At 41.6% G+C, this 14,052-nt stretch overlaps 1 protein-coding gene across 5 annotated transcripts in view; it reads right to left on the bottom strand.

Moving 5' to 3' along the window:
• Nucleotides 1–14,052, bottom strand: part of FBXO34 (F-box protein 34) — a 112,589-nt gene that overhangs the window by 14,050 nt on the left and 84,487 nt on the right. The window contains exon 2 of one of the 5 annotated variants that reach the window (XM_074393916.1): nucleotides 6,178–6,313. The exons of the other annotated variants lie outside the window; for them this stretch is intronic. The gene's annotated coding sequence lies outside the window, so the exon portion shown is untranslated. The remainder of the gene's footprint in view (nucleotides 1–6,177; nucleotides 6,314–14,052) is intronic. 5 annotated transcript variants of the gene reach the window in all.

Here is a 14,052-nt window from a genome sequence, read left to right on the forward strand (position 1 = left end):
TGTTGAATTTCCTGCAACCATCTTAAATCAGACATAGATCCTATAGTCCTTATTAATTCTAAAAACCATTTTGAACTAGTTCAAAGAGATGGTGCCTTGTTTTGGTCCAAGCTTGACCAGGGGTGGGGATGGGAGCTATTTCAGAAATGAGACAAAAAGATGATTACATACAGAGACTTGTGTTCTAGTCCCTGCCGTATCACTGATTATCTAGACAAGGGTGATTTTACCTTGGGCAAGTCATTTCCTCTCTCCATCTCAGCTGAAAGGTTAACTGAGGGGCTGATATACTAGATAACCTAATGAACTTGTCAATTTACAATTTACATAAATTAGCCCACTGCTGCACAAAACACCCTGAATTGCGGAGAGAGTGTTTTCTAGAGATGCCTGGTTTCCTGCAAAAAACCTAGAGACCCAAATAAAGATGTGGAGTCACAGCTTGGTGGGGGTGAGGCAATAGCACCTATCTAAGCACATTAAGTTTCACTTACTATTGCTCACTGGGACAGCAACTGAACACATACATCTCAGACAGGTCAGTATATCCATCCTCCTTTGCTCCACATTTACTGGGTGCCTGCCATATGGCAGCCACTGTGGTAACTGATTTCAGGTATAAGTTGTTGTTGCTGTTGTTGTTGTTGTTGTTTTGAAATGGAGTTTCACTCTTGTCGCCTAGGCTGGAGTGCAGTGGCACAACCTTGGCTCACTGCAACCTCTGCCTCCTGAGTTCAAGTGATTCACCTACCTCAGCCTCCCGAGTAGCTGGGATTACAGGCGTGCACCACCATGCCGGATAACTTTTCTATTTTTAGTAGAGACGGGGTTTCACCGTGTTGGCCAGGCTGGTATCAAATTCCTGGCCTTGTGATCCACAACAAGTTTACTTTTCACTTCAACTTTTAATTCCTACAGTCTAGTTTCAGATAAAAGAAGAATTATAAATAGGGATATCTTCTAGCCAGATAAAGAGAATCTTGCATTTAAATCATAAAAAGTGTCTTTTAAAGATACTCCTGAAGTAGGAGTCAGGCATGGTGGCTCATACCTATACTCCCAATGCTTTGAAAGGCCTAGGTGGGAGGACCCCTTGAGGCCAGGAGTTTAGGACCAAGTTCATTCCTGGTGATTAAAACTGGTATCTGAAAACAGTTACCACAGAGGCTGCCATATGGCAGGCACTCAGCAAATGTTAAAGCAAACGAAGATGAATATACTGAGCTGTCCAAGACACATGTTTAAACTAGGAAAACATGGCAACACAGCAAGACCTCATCTCTAAAAAAAAATTTTTTTTTTAAAATTAGCCAGGTATGATGGCATACACCTGCAATCTCAGCTAATGGGGTGGCTGAGGCAGAAGGATTGCTTAAGCCCAAGAAGTTGAAGATTACAGTAAGTAAGCTATGATGATGCTACTACACTCTAGCCTGGGCAATACAGCAAGACTCTGTCTCCAAAAACAAAAAACAAACAAAAAAAACCCCAACCAACCAACCAAACAAAACCTTTGTAATAGATCTTATCCGGATCTTTCTGATCTTTGGCAATTTATATCCTAGCCATCTGCAGAGATCTTCCCCCTTTCTGCACTGTAACATCTTTAATAGCTTTCTGTCATTATACCGTATAGTCTTACAAAAAGAGCCACCCAGAATTCAAGAACAGGTGACATATAAATGAATAAAAGAGGCACAACTAATGTTGTCTCTCTGTGCCAACTATTTTCTGGGTTTTCATATCCATTCAACCCCATTCCTAAATGAAAAGAAAGAAATGGAAGTACTGAAAAACCCAAAAATTCTCACATAATGATCTCATTACATGGTATCTATGAATAAATTATTTAAACTTTAGCAATATGTGCACCATTTTGCATTGCACAATATGTTCTCTTCGACTTCCTCCCCCACATAATATTTTAGGTGCTATTATTCATAGACAGGGACATTAAAAAGAAACTAATGTAATTAGAAAAAGCTTTTATTTGCATTTGAGCTATAAAGTCAGCTCAACTGACACTTTACTTGTGTACAAGATTTTAGCAAGATTAAAACAGGAGATGATCCCAGGGAACAGATGTGAGAGAAGGAAAATAGCCAATAAGGACATACAAGGTGACTGCTGGAAAATGGGGTGATTCTGTGGGACAAGAATCAAGAAGCAAGACATTTAAGCACCACTCCAATCGCTCACTGGTTGGAGGTTGCCTGAGGTTAACCCTTCCCCTTCATTTGGTGGGTTTGAGAGCCCTGAGGCACAAAATAGAAAGGTGTTGGCAAGCCGCAGAAAAACTACAAAAATCTAAGTCTTGTTTGAAACCAGTGATAGTCTGAAAGGATATAATGCAGGGAACAAAGGGCATCTGCTGCAAAAATCCATAAAGCAAAAACTTTAAATCTCCAACAAATTACAACAGATGGTGGCACTTTTCCACCCCCAAGTCACCCCCACACACAAAGACAAGCATGGGTAGGGTAAAACTCCAGCTAGGTTTCCATGGTTGCCAACCTCTTCATCACAGTTGTATTTTAAAAGTTTGCTATAATAAAGTCCTACTCTCCTGCAATAAAATAAAATGCAGGTTTACAGCACCTACACATCAACGTTCCTTAGATTCTCAGAAAGAGCTTTAGAAGAAATTAAGATCCCCTAGGCAGGCTGAATCACAATTTCTCAGACTGGGCCCAGAATCTGTTTTTAATGTTAGATTGAAATTGGAAGGGACTTTAGAGGTCATGCATTAGATCTAATATAAGAGTGGGATTCTGGATTTGGACTGGGGTGCCCCCCTACTGAGAGGGGTAGGGTACAACTGGCCAACAAAAAGCCAAGCAGACAATCCATACTGAAGCATCTCATCTAAGAGCTGGGTAAAAACAGACCTGTGTTCTTGATATTTTCTCTTTAAAACACAGTAAAATCAATGGCCTTTTTTCTTTTACCTGGCTTCTAGAGCTGAAGGTCAAATGGCCATTTTATTGCCAAATTCCCTCTTCAACCACCAACAGCCTTCCCAGCTCTCTTCTTCCCCAGCTCCTAAACATCAGTGTACTCAGAGTTCTTTGTTTCTAGACCACTAGTCTTCTTAAGCTGTAAGTGATCTCTTGTAGTTTTAACTCAAACATTTCCAGTGGCATACTCTCCCAAACTTCATATCCTACAGCCTGGTAAACATACTCATGTGGATATCAAAAAGAATCTCAAAATCAACACTACTAGTTAATGACAGCCTCAAGTACCTAGTCTATTTTCTTTCTTTCTTTCTTTTTTAAAAAAGACGGGGTTTCACGATGTTGGTCAGGCTGGTCTTGAACTACCGACCTCAGGTGATCCGCCCGCCTTGGCCTCCAAAGTGCTTGGATTACAGGAGTGAGTCACCACACCTGGCAGTATCTAGTCTATTACGCCAGAAGCTTGAGTCACTTAGACTCCTCCTTTTTGATCTCCACATCTCATCACCAAGTCGCTTAACTGTGCTCTCTTTATCCCTAGCACAACTGCCCTAGTCATCTCTGCTACTCTGTCATCAGTTATTGGAAAACCTAACCTCTATCAATACAAGCAAAGTACTGAGACCCATTCCAGCCAACCTGACAGCTTCACACTTTGAAAGCTTGTTCACAGAACCATGACCACTTGACTAGGTAGTGAAGGCCAATCATGTTAAGATGTAATTTTATGGCAGCCAAGACGGAGACCATAAAACATACAGAGTCAGATTTTTTTATACTAACCTCCAACCTGTTCATTTCATACTAACCTCCAGCCTATTCATTTCCTTCTACTCATTTTTTATTTATTTAATTTCATTCTTTCTGAGGCAGGGCCTTCCTCTGTCACCCAGGCTACAGTGGTGTGATCTCGGCTCATTGCAGCCTCGACCTCCCAGGCTCAGGTGATCCTCTCATCTCAGCTTCCTAAGTAGCTGTGACCACAAGCTCATGCCACAATGGCTAGCTAATCTTTTTAAAAAAAAATTTGTAGAGACAGGGTCTCACTATGTTGCCCAGGCTGGTCCTGAACTCCTCGGCACAGGCAATCCTCCCACCTTGGCCTCCCAAAGTATTGGGATTACAGGTGTAAGCCACTATGCCCAGCCCTACCCATTTACTATCAGAAATGTCCTAAAGCTCTGGGCTAGATACTGGTATAAATATGAGTAAAACATAGCTGCTGCCCTTGAGACAGAAAAGCCAACAGACAATTAAAACAAATGTGATACCTATCAAAGAGATAGCACAGGGTGCTGTGAGTGCCCATGGGGAGAGAGGGAGAAGGAGGAAGACATGGATGAAGAAGGAGCCGGGCACAGCGGCTCACGCCTGTAATCCCAGCACTTTGGGAGGCCGAGGTGGGTAGATCATTTGAGGTCAGGAGATTGAGACCAGCCTGACCAACATGGAAAAACCCCGTCTCTACTAAAAATATAAAATTAGCCGGGCATAGTGGTACATGCCTGTAATCCCAGCCACTCGGGAGGCTGAGGCAGGAGAATTGCCTGAACCTGGGAGGCAGAGGTTGCAGTGAGCCGAGATCACAATATTGCATTCCAGACTGGGCAAAAAGAGCAAAAACTCCGTCTCAAAAAAAAATAAATAAATAAAAAGCAAAACTCCGTCTCAAAAAAGCAAAAAAAATTTTTTTTTTTTTTTTTTTTTTTTTGAGACGGAGTTTCGCTCTTGTTACCCAGGTTGGAGCGCAATGGCGCGATCTCGGCTCACCGCAACCTCCACCTCCCGGGTTCAGGCAATTCTCCTGCCTCAGCCTCCTGAGTAGCTGGGATTATAGGCATGCGCCACCATGCCCAGCTAATTTTTTGTATTTTTAGTAGAGACGGGGTTTCACCATGTTGACTAGGTTGGTCTCGATCTCTCGACCTCGTGATCCGCCCGCCTCGGCCTCCCAAAGTGCTGGGATTACAGGCTTGAGCCACCGCGCCCGGCAAAAATTTTTTTTTTAACAATGGTTAAAATAGTAAATTTAAAAAAAAAGGGGGGGCGGGGGGACACCAGCACCAGACTCACCTGAGGGCATAGGAACAGGTCAGAGAAGTCCTGATTTTCTAAGCTAAGCCCTGAGGGAAGATACACAAAGTCCTAAGCCATTCAAAAACAGACAATGCTTTCAGGAAATTCAGGTAGGTGGGAAATAAAGAGAGTCTAAGTATTAAGAGTCTAGAGTCTTAAGTTAGGTGCTACAAGTAGAGAGATGACAAGTAAATGGGTTCAAAGGAATAACAAACAGGATTCTAACTGCTGGCTGAAAATGGAGGATGAGGGAGCAGAATCAAGGATGTGTCCTCATCTTACGTCTTCAGCAACTGCATGAAAAGTGATGCCTTTCATTGACATGGTGACAGGTGGCTGAGCATACTTCGAGCAGGGAAAGCAGCAGCAAATTCACTTTAATAAATGTTGGCCTTATCATTCCCAGCAAATTAACAAAGGAACAGAAAACCAAACACTACATGTTCTCACTCTAAGTGGGAGCTGACCAATGAGAACACATGGACACAGGGAGGGGAATATGACACACCGAGGCCTGCTGGGGGGCTTAGGGGTAAGGGGAGGGAGAGCCTTAGGACAAATACCTAATGCATGCAGGGTTTAAAACCGAGATGACAGGTTGATAGGTACAGCAAACCACCATGGCACATGTTATACCTATGTAACAAACCTGCATGTTCTGCACATGTATCCCAGAACTTAAACTAAAAAAAAAAAAAAAAAAAAAGGTACAGACAAAAAAAAGTTAATGTTGGGTTTGAATGCCTGCAAGACAGAGATAATATCGAGAAGGTGAACTGATTCAGGTCTGGTCAAGAGAAACAGGAGGAAAGGAAGAAGACAGTTGTCACAGAAACATTACAATGAGGAGAAAGTTTTCTGGATAGAGATAACAAGTCCTTTTCCAAAATTTTTCACAGTGACCATGTATTACTTTAATAATCAGAAAAAAAGTCAATAAAAGGAGGGCACAGTCAGCAGCAAGGTCAAATAAAAATTGTGCCCACTTGGTAATAACGACCCCTGGTGACCCTGCTGTGAGGAACTGCAGTGGACAAGAAGGCAAAAAAGTTCATGGTGGAGGGGTGACTAGGAGGTTAAGAGTGAGCACCAAATACAGCAACTCTCTCACTAAGCTTGGCAATGAAGAACAGTCTCCACATACCTGTCACCTTAAATGCTTTGCAGGAATATGGTGAGATCTAACAGTGAACCTGGTATAACTGGAGCAACTTTATTCCAGTAAAGGCCCAAATCCAGCATTCAGTATTTCCAGTATTCCCTTTAGACTCTAAGTTCAGCTAAAAAAAAGAAAGAAAAAAGAAAAAGAAACAATAAAACCCCGAGAAAACGCTCACCTAAATGAAGCCATAACAGACAACTAAACTTTGCTTTTTAAAAAATGTAATTGGAGGCCGGGCGCGGTGGCTCACGCTTGTAATCCCAGCACTTTGGGAGGCCAAGGCGGGTGGATCACAAGGTCAAGAGATCGAGATCATCCTGGTCAACAAGGTGAAACCCCGTCTCTACTAAAAATTCAAAAAAATTAGTTGGGCATGGTGGCGCACACCTGTAGTCCCAGCTACTCAGGAAGCTGAGACAGGAGAATTGCCTGAACCCAGGAGGCAGAGGTTGCGGTGAGCTGAGATCACGCCGTTGCACTCTAGCCTGGGTAATAAGAGCGAAACTTAACCTCAAAAAAAAAAAAAAAAAAAAAAAAGTAATTGGATAAATCCCAAAGCCTCCAGAGTCACACTAACTTTTGTCCACAGAGGAGTAAGATGAATTGAATGGCAATACATGGTCGGAATAGGGAAAAGAATGAGATTTCTCTTAGTGCTAAATAGGAAGCCGTAATATCAAAGGCAGATGCCAGTTTTCTAACTTGTTAGTCTTCAGCCTTACCTATCAAATCAAGTTAGAAGATAAGGCCAGGCGCGGTGGCTCAAGCCTGTAATCCCAGCACTTTGGGAGGCCGAGGCGGGTGGATCACGAGGTCGAGAGATCGAGACCATCCTGGTCAACATAGTGAAACCCTCGTCTCTACTAAAAATACAAAAAATTAGCTGGGCGTGGTGGCGCGTGCCTGTAATCCCAGCTACTCAGGAGGCTGAGGCAGGAGAATTGCCTGAGCCCAGGAGGCGGAGGTTGCAGTGAGCCGAGATCGCGCCATTGCACTCCAGCCTGGGTAACAAGAGCGAAACTCCATCTCAAAAAAAAAAAAAAAAAAAAAAAAGTTAGAAGATAAGGCAGTTCATGTTTCTTTCTACTTCTGTAAAGGCAAAGGAACGCCAATTCCAAAAAAGAGTGTTTATTAGCATACGAGCCATTCTTTATAAAAATTGGAGTAATAATGGCTAGGCACATGACTCACGCCTGTAATCCCAACACTTTGGGAGGTGGAGGTGGGCGGATCACCTGAGGTCAGGAGTTTCAGACCAGCCTGTTCAATATGGTGAAACCTGTCTCTACTAAAAATACAAAAAACAGATGGGTGTGGTGGTGCGCGTCTATAATCCCAGCTACTCAGGAGGCTGAGGATACAGTGAGCCCAGATTGCACCATTGCACTCCAGCTCTGGGTAACAGAGCAAGACTCTGTCTTGGGAGAAAAAAATCAGAGGAATAAAAATAGAATAGTATATAAAGGCCCCTTCTCATTACATAATACTTTTAGGGAGGAAAAAAGTATACAGTAAGGAAATGCATCATTTGTTTCTTAAAAACTGTAAAAACTGGCCAGGCATGGTGGCTCACACCTGTAATCCCAGCACTTTGGGAGGCCAAGGTGGGCACATCACCTGAGGTTAGGAGTTTGAGATCAGCCTGACCAACATGAAGAAATCCTGTCTCTACTAAAAATACAAAATTAGCAGAGCATGGTGGCGCATATTTGTAATCCCAGCTACTCGGGAGGCTAAGGCAGGAGAATCACCTGAACTCGGGAGGCAGAGGTTGTGTCACTGTACTTCAGCCTGAGAGACAAGAGCAAAACCCCATCTCAAAAAAAAAAAAAAAAAAAAAAGCTTTCACAGACCATCTTATGACAGCCTTCTTCACTGGACCATTGTACTAACAATTAGCAACTTCAGCAAAGTACTGCAAAGAGAGAGAGATATATATATAATGCAATCTTTGTTTTTACAAATTAGGAAGCACAAATGAAGTGACTTCTGAAGCCCCATTAAGATTAGAATTAGAGGCCGGGCATGGTGGCTCAAGCCTGTAACCCCAGCACTTTGGGAGGTGGAGGTTGGTGGATCACGAGGTCAAGAGATCGAGACCATCCTGGTCAACACGGTGAAACCCCGTCTCCACTAAAAATACAAAAAATTAGCTGGGCATGGTGGCGCGTGCCTGTAATCCCAGCTACTTAGGAGGCTGCGGCAGGAGAATCGCCTGAACCCAGGAGGCAGAGGTTGCGGTGAGCCGAGATCGCGCCATTGCACTCCAGCCTGTGCAACAAGAGCAAAATTCCATCTCAAAAAAAAAAAAAAAAAAAAAGGTTAGAATTAGATAGGAAATACAGTCTCCTGGATCTATACTTTCCCCCTATGAAGGACAACATGTCAAAAACCTACGTTAAATTATGACAAAAATAAAATTAAATAATTCTGACAGCATCTATTCCAACAGTTTTTATCTTTCAAATTAGGTCAGTTTTTCATAAGTGCCACATAAAACTTGTACACAGAGCTGTGATGCATTAAAGCAGACATATCACATAAACCATACTAATCTAAAAGCATATAAAGGCTGCTTCCATGGCTATTAAATTGGAAAAAATGCCAAGACCAGGAGGGTGCAAATATAGGCAGAGGCACAAGAAAAGACACCCCCCTCCATATGTCTCTACGCACTGACAGAAAGAATGCATCCAACTCCCACAGTGTGCCTTTTTTAAAAAAGGAAAAAAGAGGAAAAATAACCTTATAGGTCAGAAAATGCAGTATTTCTCAAATTAAGTCTCAAAATATTAGATGATGACTTTTTTGGGGAGGCAGTCCACTCCTTTTTTTCTTTTTAGGGACTATTCTCTAAAGCCAAGTCATAGAACTTTTGAATTTTGCCTTAGGAGGATTAGGTGGTTAGGGTTAGTTGTGCAACAGAAAGAATGCTTTATTGTCTGTTAATAGATACTGAGTAATACAGAGAGTGGCTTTTGGAAACACATGCATGGTTTTCAAAAACTCATTGCTCACGGGTTCCATCTTAAAATTCACAATGGTATTTAAATACAGCACCTATCTGCGTCACAGTTATCTGTGATACTGACCAAATAAAGCTAACTTCCAGAGAGTACTATAAGGTGTATGATAAGCTTGATGGGAAAACAAAACATATTAAAAAGGAATACTGACAAGTTGGATGACAGCCACTACGTTGCTTTTCTATTGCATTTACAACAGATGCAACACCCAGTACAGTTTGACAGTATTATAAACAGAAAATTAGTAATATTATGCAAATTTACACAGTTCCCCAGCCTGCTTTTGTTGGAGTAGGGAGGGAACAAAAAAACTTTTGCTTAGGCTGTTGTGAATCATTAAATAACAGTTTAGCATAGAGATAAAATTAAGTAGTCTATTTTGTTAAACTTAATGATGTTTATGTAAGTTAATCCAGTCATTTCCTATTGCTCCTGTGACATAATGCCCAATACCCACAAAACTCCAGCATGTCACCTTTACCTGCTATGCAAATGAAAAGCCTACCACTGATAAATACCACTAGAATGAAGATCAAAATGCAGATGAAAACTAGTAAAATGTTAAAGTAAAAAAAATTATTAATACATTTTGAAAAGTATATTGAGCATTAACCTATTCTACCATTTTTTACAGAAAATAAAGGAAAATAAAACTCCTACCCCTTTGCATAGCAAACCACTAATTCCTTGAGTAAGCTGACGCTTGCTTTTACTTTGAAACCAATCATCATTCTTCCATATGACAAAGATACTTTGCTTGGCCAAACTTTAGTAAGGCTTCTGAACTTTCTTCTAGGCCCATTTGTGTACTTACTCATAAAATCCAGTTTTAGCAAAAGACCCCCCTCCCATCTTCAATATCTGATCAGGTTGTTCATTCTCTACCATCCCCCAGGTGATATCTGATCACCCTGGCTTGTCTTCAGCAAGAATCCTGTTAGATGGGTTTAACTAGAAACCCCCTTACTCGAAATGTTTGCCCTTAGCAGTTTATCTTTGACTGACCCCTACCCTGCTCCTTGCCCATGCTGTATTTCGAGTTGAGCCCAGCCCAATCTCTTCCCTCTGCTGCAAGACCCTGTTGCAGTGGTCTCTATACTTACTGAAATAGTCCTGAATAGTCTTCTTTGCCAACCTTTAACAAGTATCATTAAATAGGTTTTTTTTTCTTTAACATATATTTTTATGTAAACATAAATTTTTTAAAATTTTTAAAAATTGCAATAGCAATTTCTGACATCACTTGCATATGCAGTACTTTCAGAGTTGATCAGAGCTTTAACATATACCCTACTTGACCAAAAGGTAACGCAAACATAAGGCTCTCTTAAGGAGCAGATTCTAAAGGCTAGCCTTGAATATAGTTCAAAGATTCTAAGGCTAGCCTTAAATACAGTTTGAACATTTGATATGAAAAGTAAAAGAACAGCTACTAATTCTAGAGTATAAATGCAACCCTACACTGCCCTTGCCTACCGCCATACAGACAAATTCCTGGACTGGACAAAGATCTTAGGCCAAGTACCTAACACACACCAGCTGGGCACAGGCTGGCCCATTAGCACAGTTGTAGGTAACTGAATTTTAAAATGGCTTAACCCTGGGGAAAGAAAAAAAGAGGCTAAAATAAAAATTCAGAGCAGGCCAGGACTGGTGGCTCACACCTATAATCCCAGAACTTTGAGATACCAAGGGAGGAGGTTCACTTGAGCACAAAAGTTCAAGATCAGACTGAGCAATATAGGGAGGTTCCCTATGAACCCCTCCCCCACCCCCCAAAAAAGCCAGGCATGGTGGCATGTACTTGTAGTGCTAGCTATTTGGGAGGTGACCGTGGGATCACTTGAGCCCAGGAGTTAAGAGGTTGCAGTGAGCTATGATCATGCCACTACACTCCAGCTAGGGCGAAAGAGAGAGACTTGGTCTCAAAAACAAGCAAACATTGGTAAAAATTCAGGGTAACAAGTATTAGTGCACTAAGCAAAAGAGTTTGCTTGCAAGCCAGGCACAGCGGTGCACTCCTGTACTCCCAGCAACTGGGGAGGCTGAAGTCGAAGGGTAGTTATAGCCCAGAAGTTTGAATCCAGCCTAAATAACACAGCAAGACCCTGTCTATAAAAATAATAAAAAACAGTTTGCTTGTAGCATCAGTGTAGACAAAACAGCTGGTAAGTTATGACTTCCATCAGCAAAACTGAGTGGGAGTGAAGGGGTCAGGGAATTACTTCAGAAATAGGCCCCATGGTGTTTACCAAAGAAAGCCAAAGCCACTGTCCTGACTACCTACCCGTTTAGTAACTGTTCCTCCTTCCAAACACCTCTAGAATCTGCTGAACCAAGACTGAAGTAGCAGTCTGTGCAATGATTGGTTAAGGTATACTTGGTTAAGAATTACTACTTGTAAAGAAATTAGATTGGCTGAGTGCCAAAGCTTACCGTCTGTAATCCCAGCACTTTGGGAGGCCAAGGAAGGTGGATCACCTGGGGTCAGGAGTTGGGAGAGCAACATGGCCAACATGGTGAAACCCCACCTCTACTAAAAAAATACAAAATTTGGTTGGGCATAGCGGATCATGCCTGTAATCCCAGTACTTTGGGAGCCTGAGGCAGGCAGATCACGAGATCAGGAGAATGAGACCAGCCTGGCTAACACGGTGAAACTCGGTCTCTACTATAAATTAGCCAGGTGTGGTGGCATGCACCTGTAGTCCCAGCTACTCAGGATAATTGTCTGAATAAGGGAGGCGCAGGGTGCATGAGCTGAGATTGCGCCACTACACTCCAGCCTGGGTGACAGAGCAAGACTCTCTCTCAAAAAACAAAGCAACAACAAAATAATTCGCCGGGCGTGATGGTGGGTGCCTGTAATCCCAGCTACTCAGGAGGGTGAAGCAGGAGTCACTTGAACCCTAGTGATGGAGTTTGCAGGGAGCCAAGATGGCGCCAATGCACTCCAGCAGGGACAACACAACAAGACACTTTCTCAAAAAAAAAGAAAAAAGAGAGAGAGAGACAGAGAGAAAGAGAGAGGAGTGTGTGTGTGTGTATATATATATATATATATATATATTTTTTTTTTTTTTTCCCAGAACAAATACAAGTTTATTTAGCCAAGGTTGAAGACACACCCAGGAAAAAATAAAAGCATGCAAGAGCATTGGTGACTTGTGCTTTTTCTTTTTTAAAAAAATTTAAATTTAAATTTTTTATTGCATTTTAGGTTTTGGGGTACATGCGAAGAACATGCAAGACTGTTGCACAGGTACACACATGGCAGTGATTTGCTGCCTTCCTCCCCTTCACCTATATCTGGGATTTCTCCCCATGCTATCTCTCTCCAACTCCCCACCCCCCACTGTCCCTCCCCTATTTCTCCCCAACAGACCCCAACGTGTGATGCTCCCCTCCCTGTGTCCATGTATTCTTATTGTTCTACACCCACCTATGAGTGAGAACATGCGGTGTTTGATTTTCTGTTCTTTTGTCAGTTTGCTGAGAATGATCGTTTCCAGGTTCATCCATGTCCCTACAAAGGACACGAACTCATTTTTGATGGCTGCATAATATTCCATGGTGTATATGTGCCACATTTTCCCTGTCCAGTCTATCATCGATGGGCATTTGGGTTGGTTCCAGGTCTTTGCTATTGTAAACTGTGCTGCAATGAACATTCATGTGCATGTGTCCTTATAGTAGAATGATTTATAATCCTTTGGATATATACCCAGTAATGGGATTGCTGGGTCAAATGGAATTTCTATTTCTAGGTCCTTGAGGAATCTCCACACTGTCTTCCACAAAGGTTGAACTAATTTACACTCCCACCAACAGTGTAGTGTTCCTATTTCTCCACATCCTCTCCAGCATCTGTTGTCTCCAGATTTTTTAATGATCGCCATTCTAACTGGTGTGAGATGGTATATCAATGTAGTTTTGATTTGCATTTCTCTAATGACCAGTGATGATGAGCATTTTTTCATGTTTGTTGGCCTCATGTATGTCTTCTTTTGTAAAGTATCTGTTCATATCCTTCGCCCACTTTTGAATGGGCTTTTTTCCTGTAAATTGTTTTAGTTTCTTGTAAATTCTGGTATCAGCCCTTTGTCAGTATATATTACTTAATGTGGTATGATCATATTGTACATACAATGTACTTTTTATCACAAGGAGATATTTTCCATGTTATTACATGGCTTCAAAAGCAGTATCGTAAATGCCTAAGTACCAGAAAATATTTAACCATTCCCTCTAAGCCTGGACATTATAATGTAACATCTTTACAAATAGAGTCTCATGCATTTAAGTGTATATCCTTAGAAAAGATTTCTGGAAGTGAAATTCTTGAGTCAGAGTGTATTTTTACGACTAGATATATCTTGCCCAATCACTCTCCAAAGGGATAATGCTAATTTTCACTGCTACCAGCAAGACAAGTGTGCAAGTTTTATGGCAAGGGTTTTGTATCTATCTCAGAGAACTGTTTTTAGGCCTAAAAAAAAGAAACCAAGGTAGAGCTAGGGATAAAAGGTACAAATAAGACTAGAATAACTTGTTTTTAGTCTAGAATAATAATAGCCCTAATACCTCTAAAATGTTTACTATGTGCTACGTACTGTTTTAAGCTCACAACACCCATAAAACCCCAAGAAGTACATACCCTTGTAGATAAAGAAATGGAATGAGAGATGGGTTAAGGAACTTGCAAAGATCAAGGTGACAATATCCATAAAAGCAGTACATACTCTTATCTCCGATTGTAGATGAAGAAACTGAATCAGAGGCAAGTTAAGAAACTTGCAGAGATGGCACAGCAAGCATATCATAGATTATG

Source organism: Saimiri boliviensis, chromosome 2, assembly GCF_048565385.1.
Source record: "Saimiri boliviensis isolate mSaiBol1 chromosome 2, mSaiBol1.pri, whole genome shotgun sequence".
In the NCBI taxonomy this organism is placed as follows: Eukaryota; Metazoa; Chordata; class Mammalia; order Primates; family Cebidae; genus Saimiri; species Saimiri boliviensis.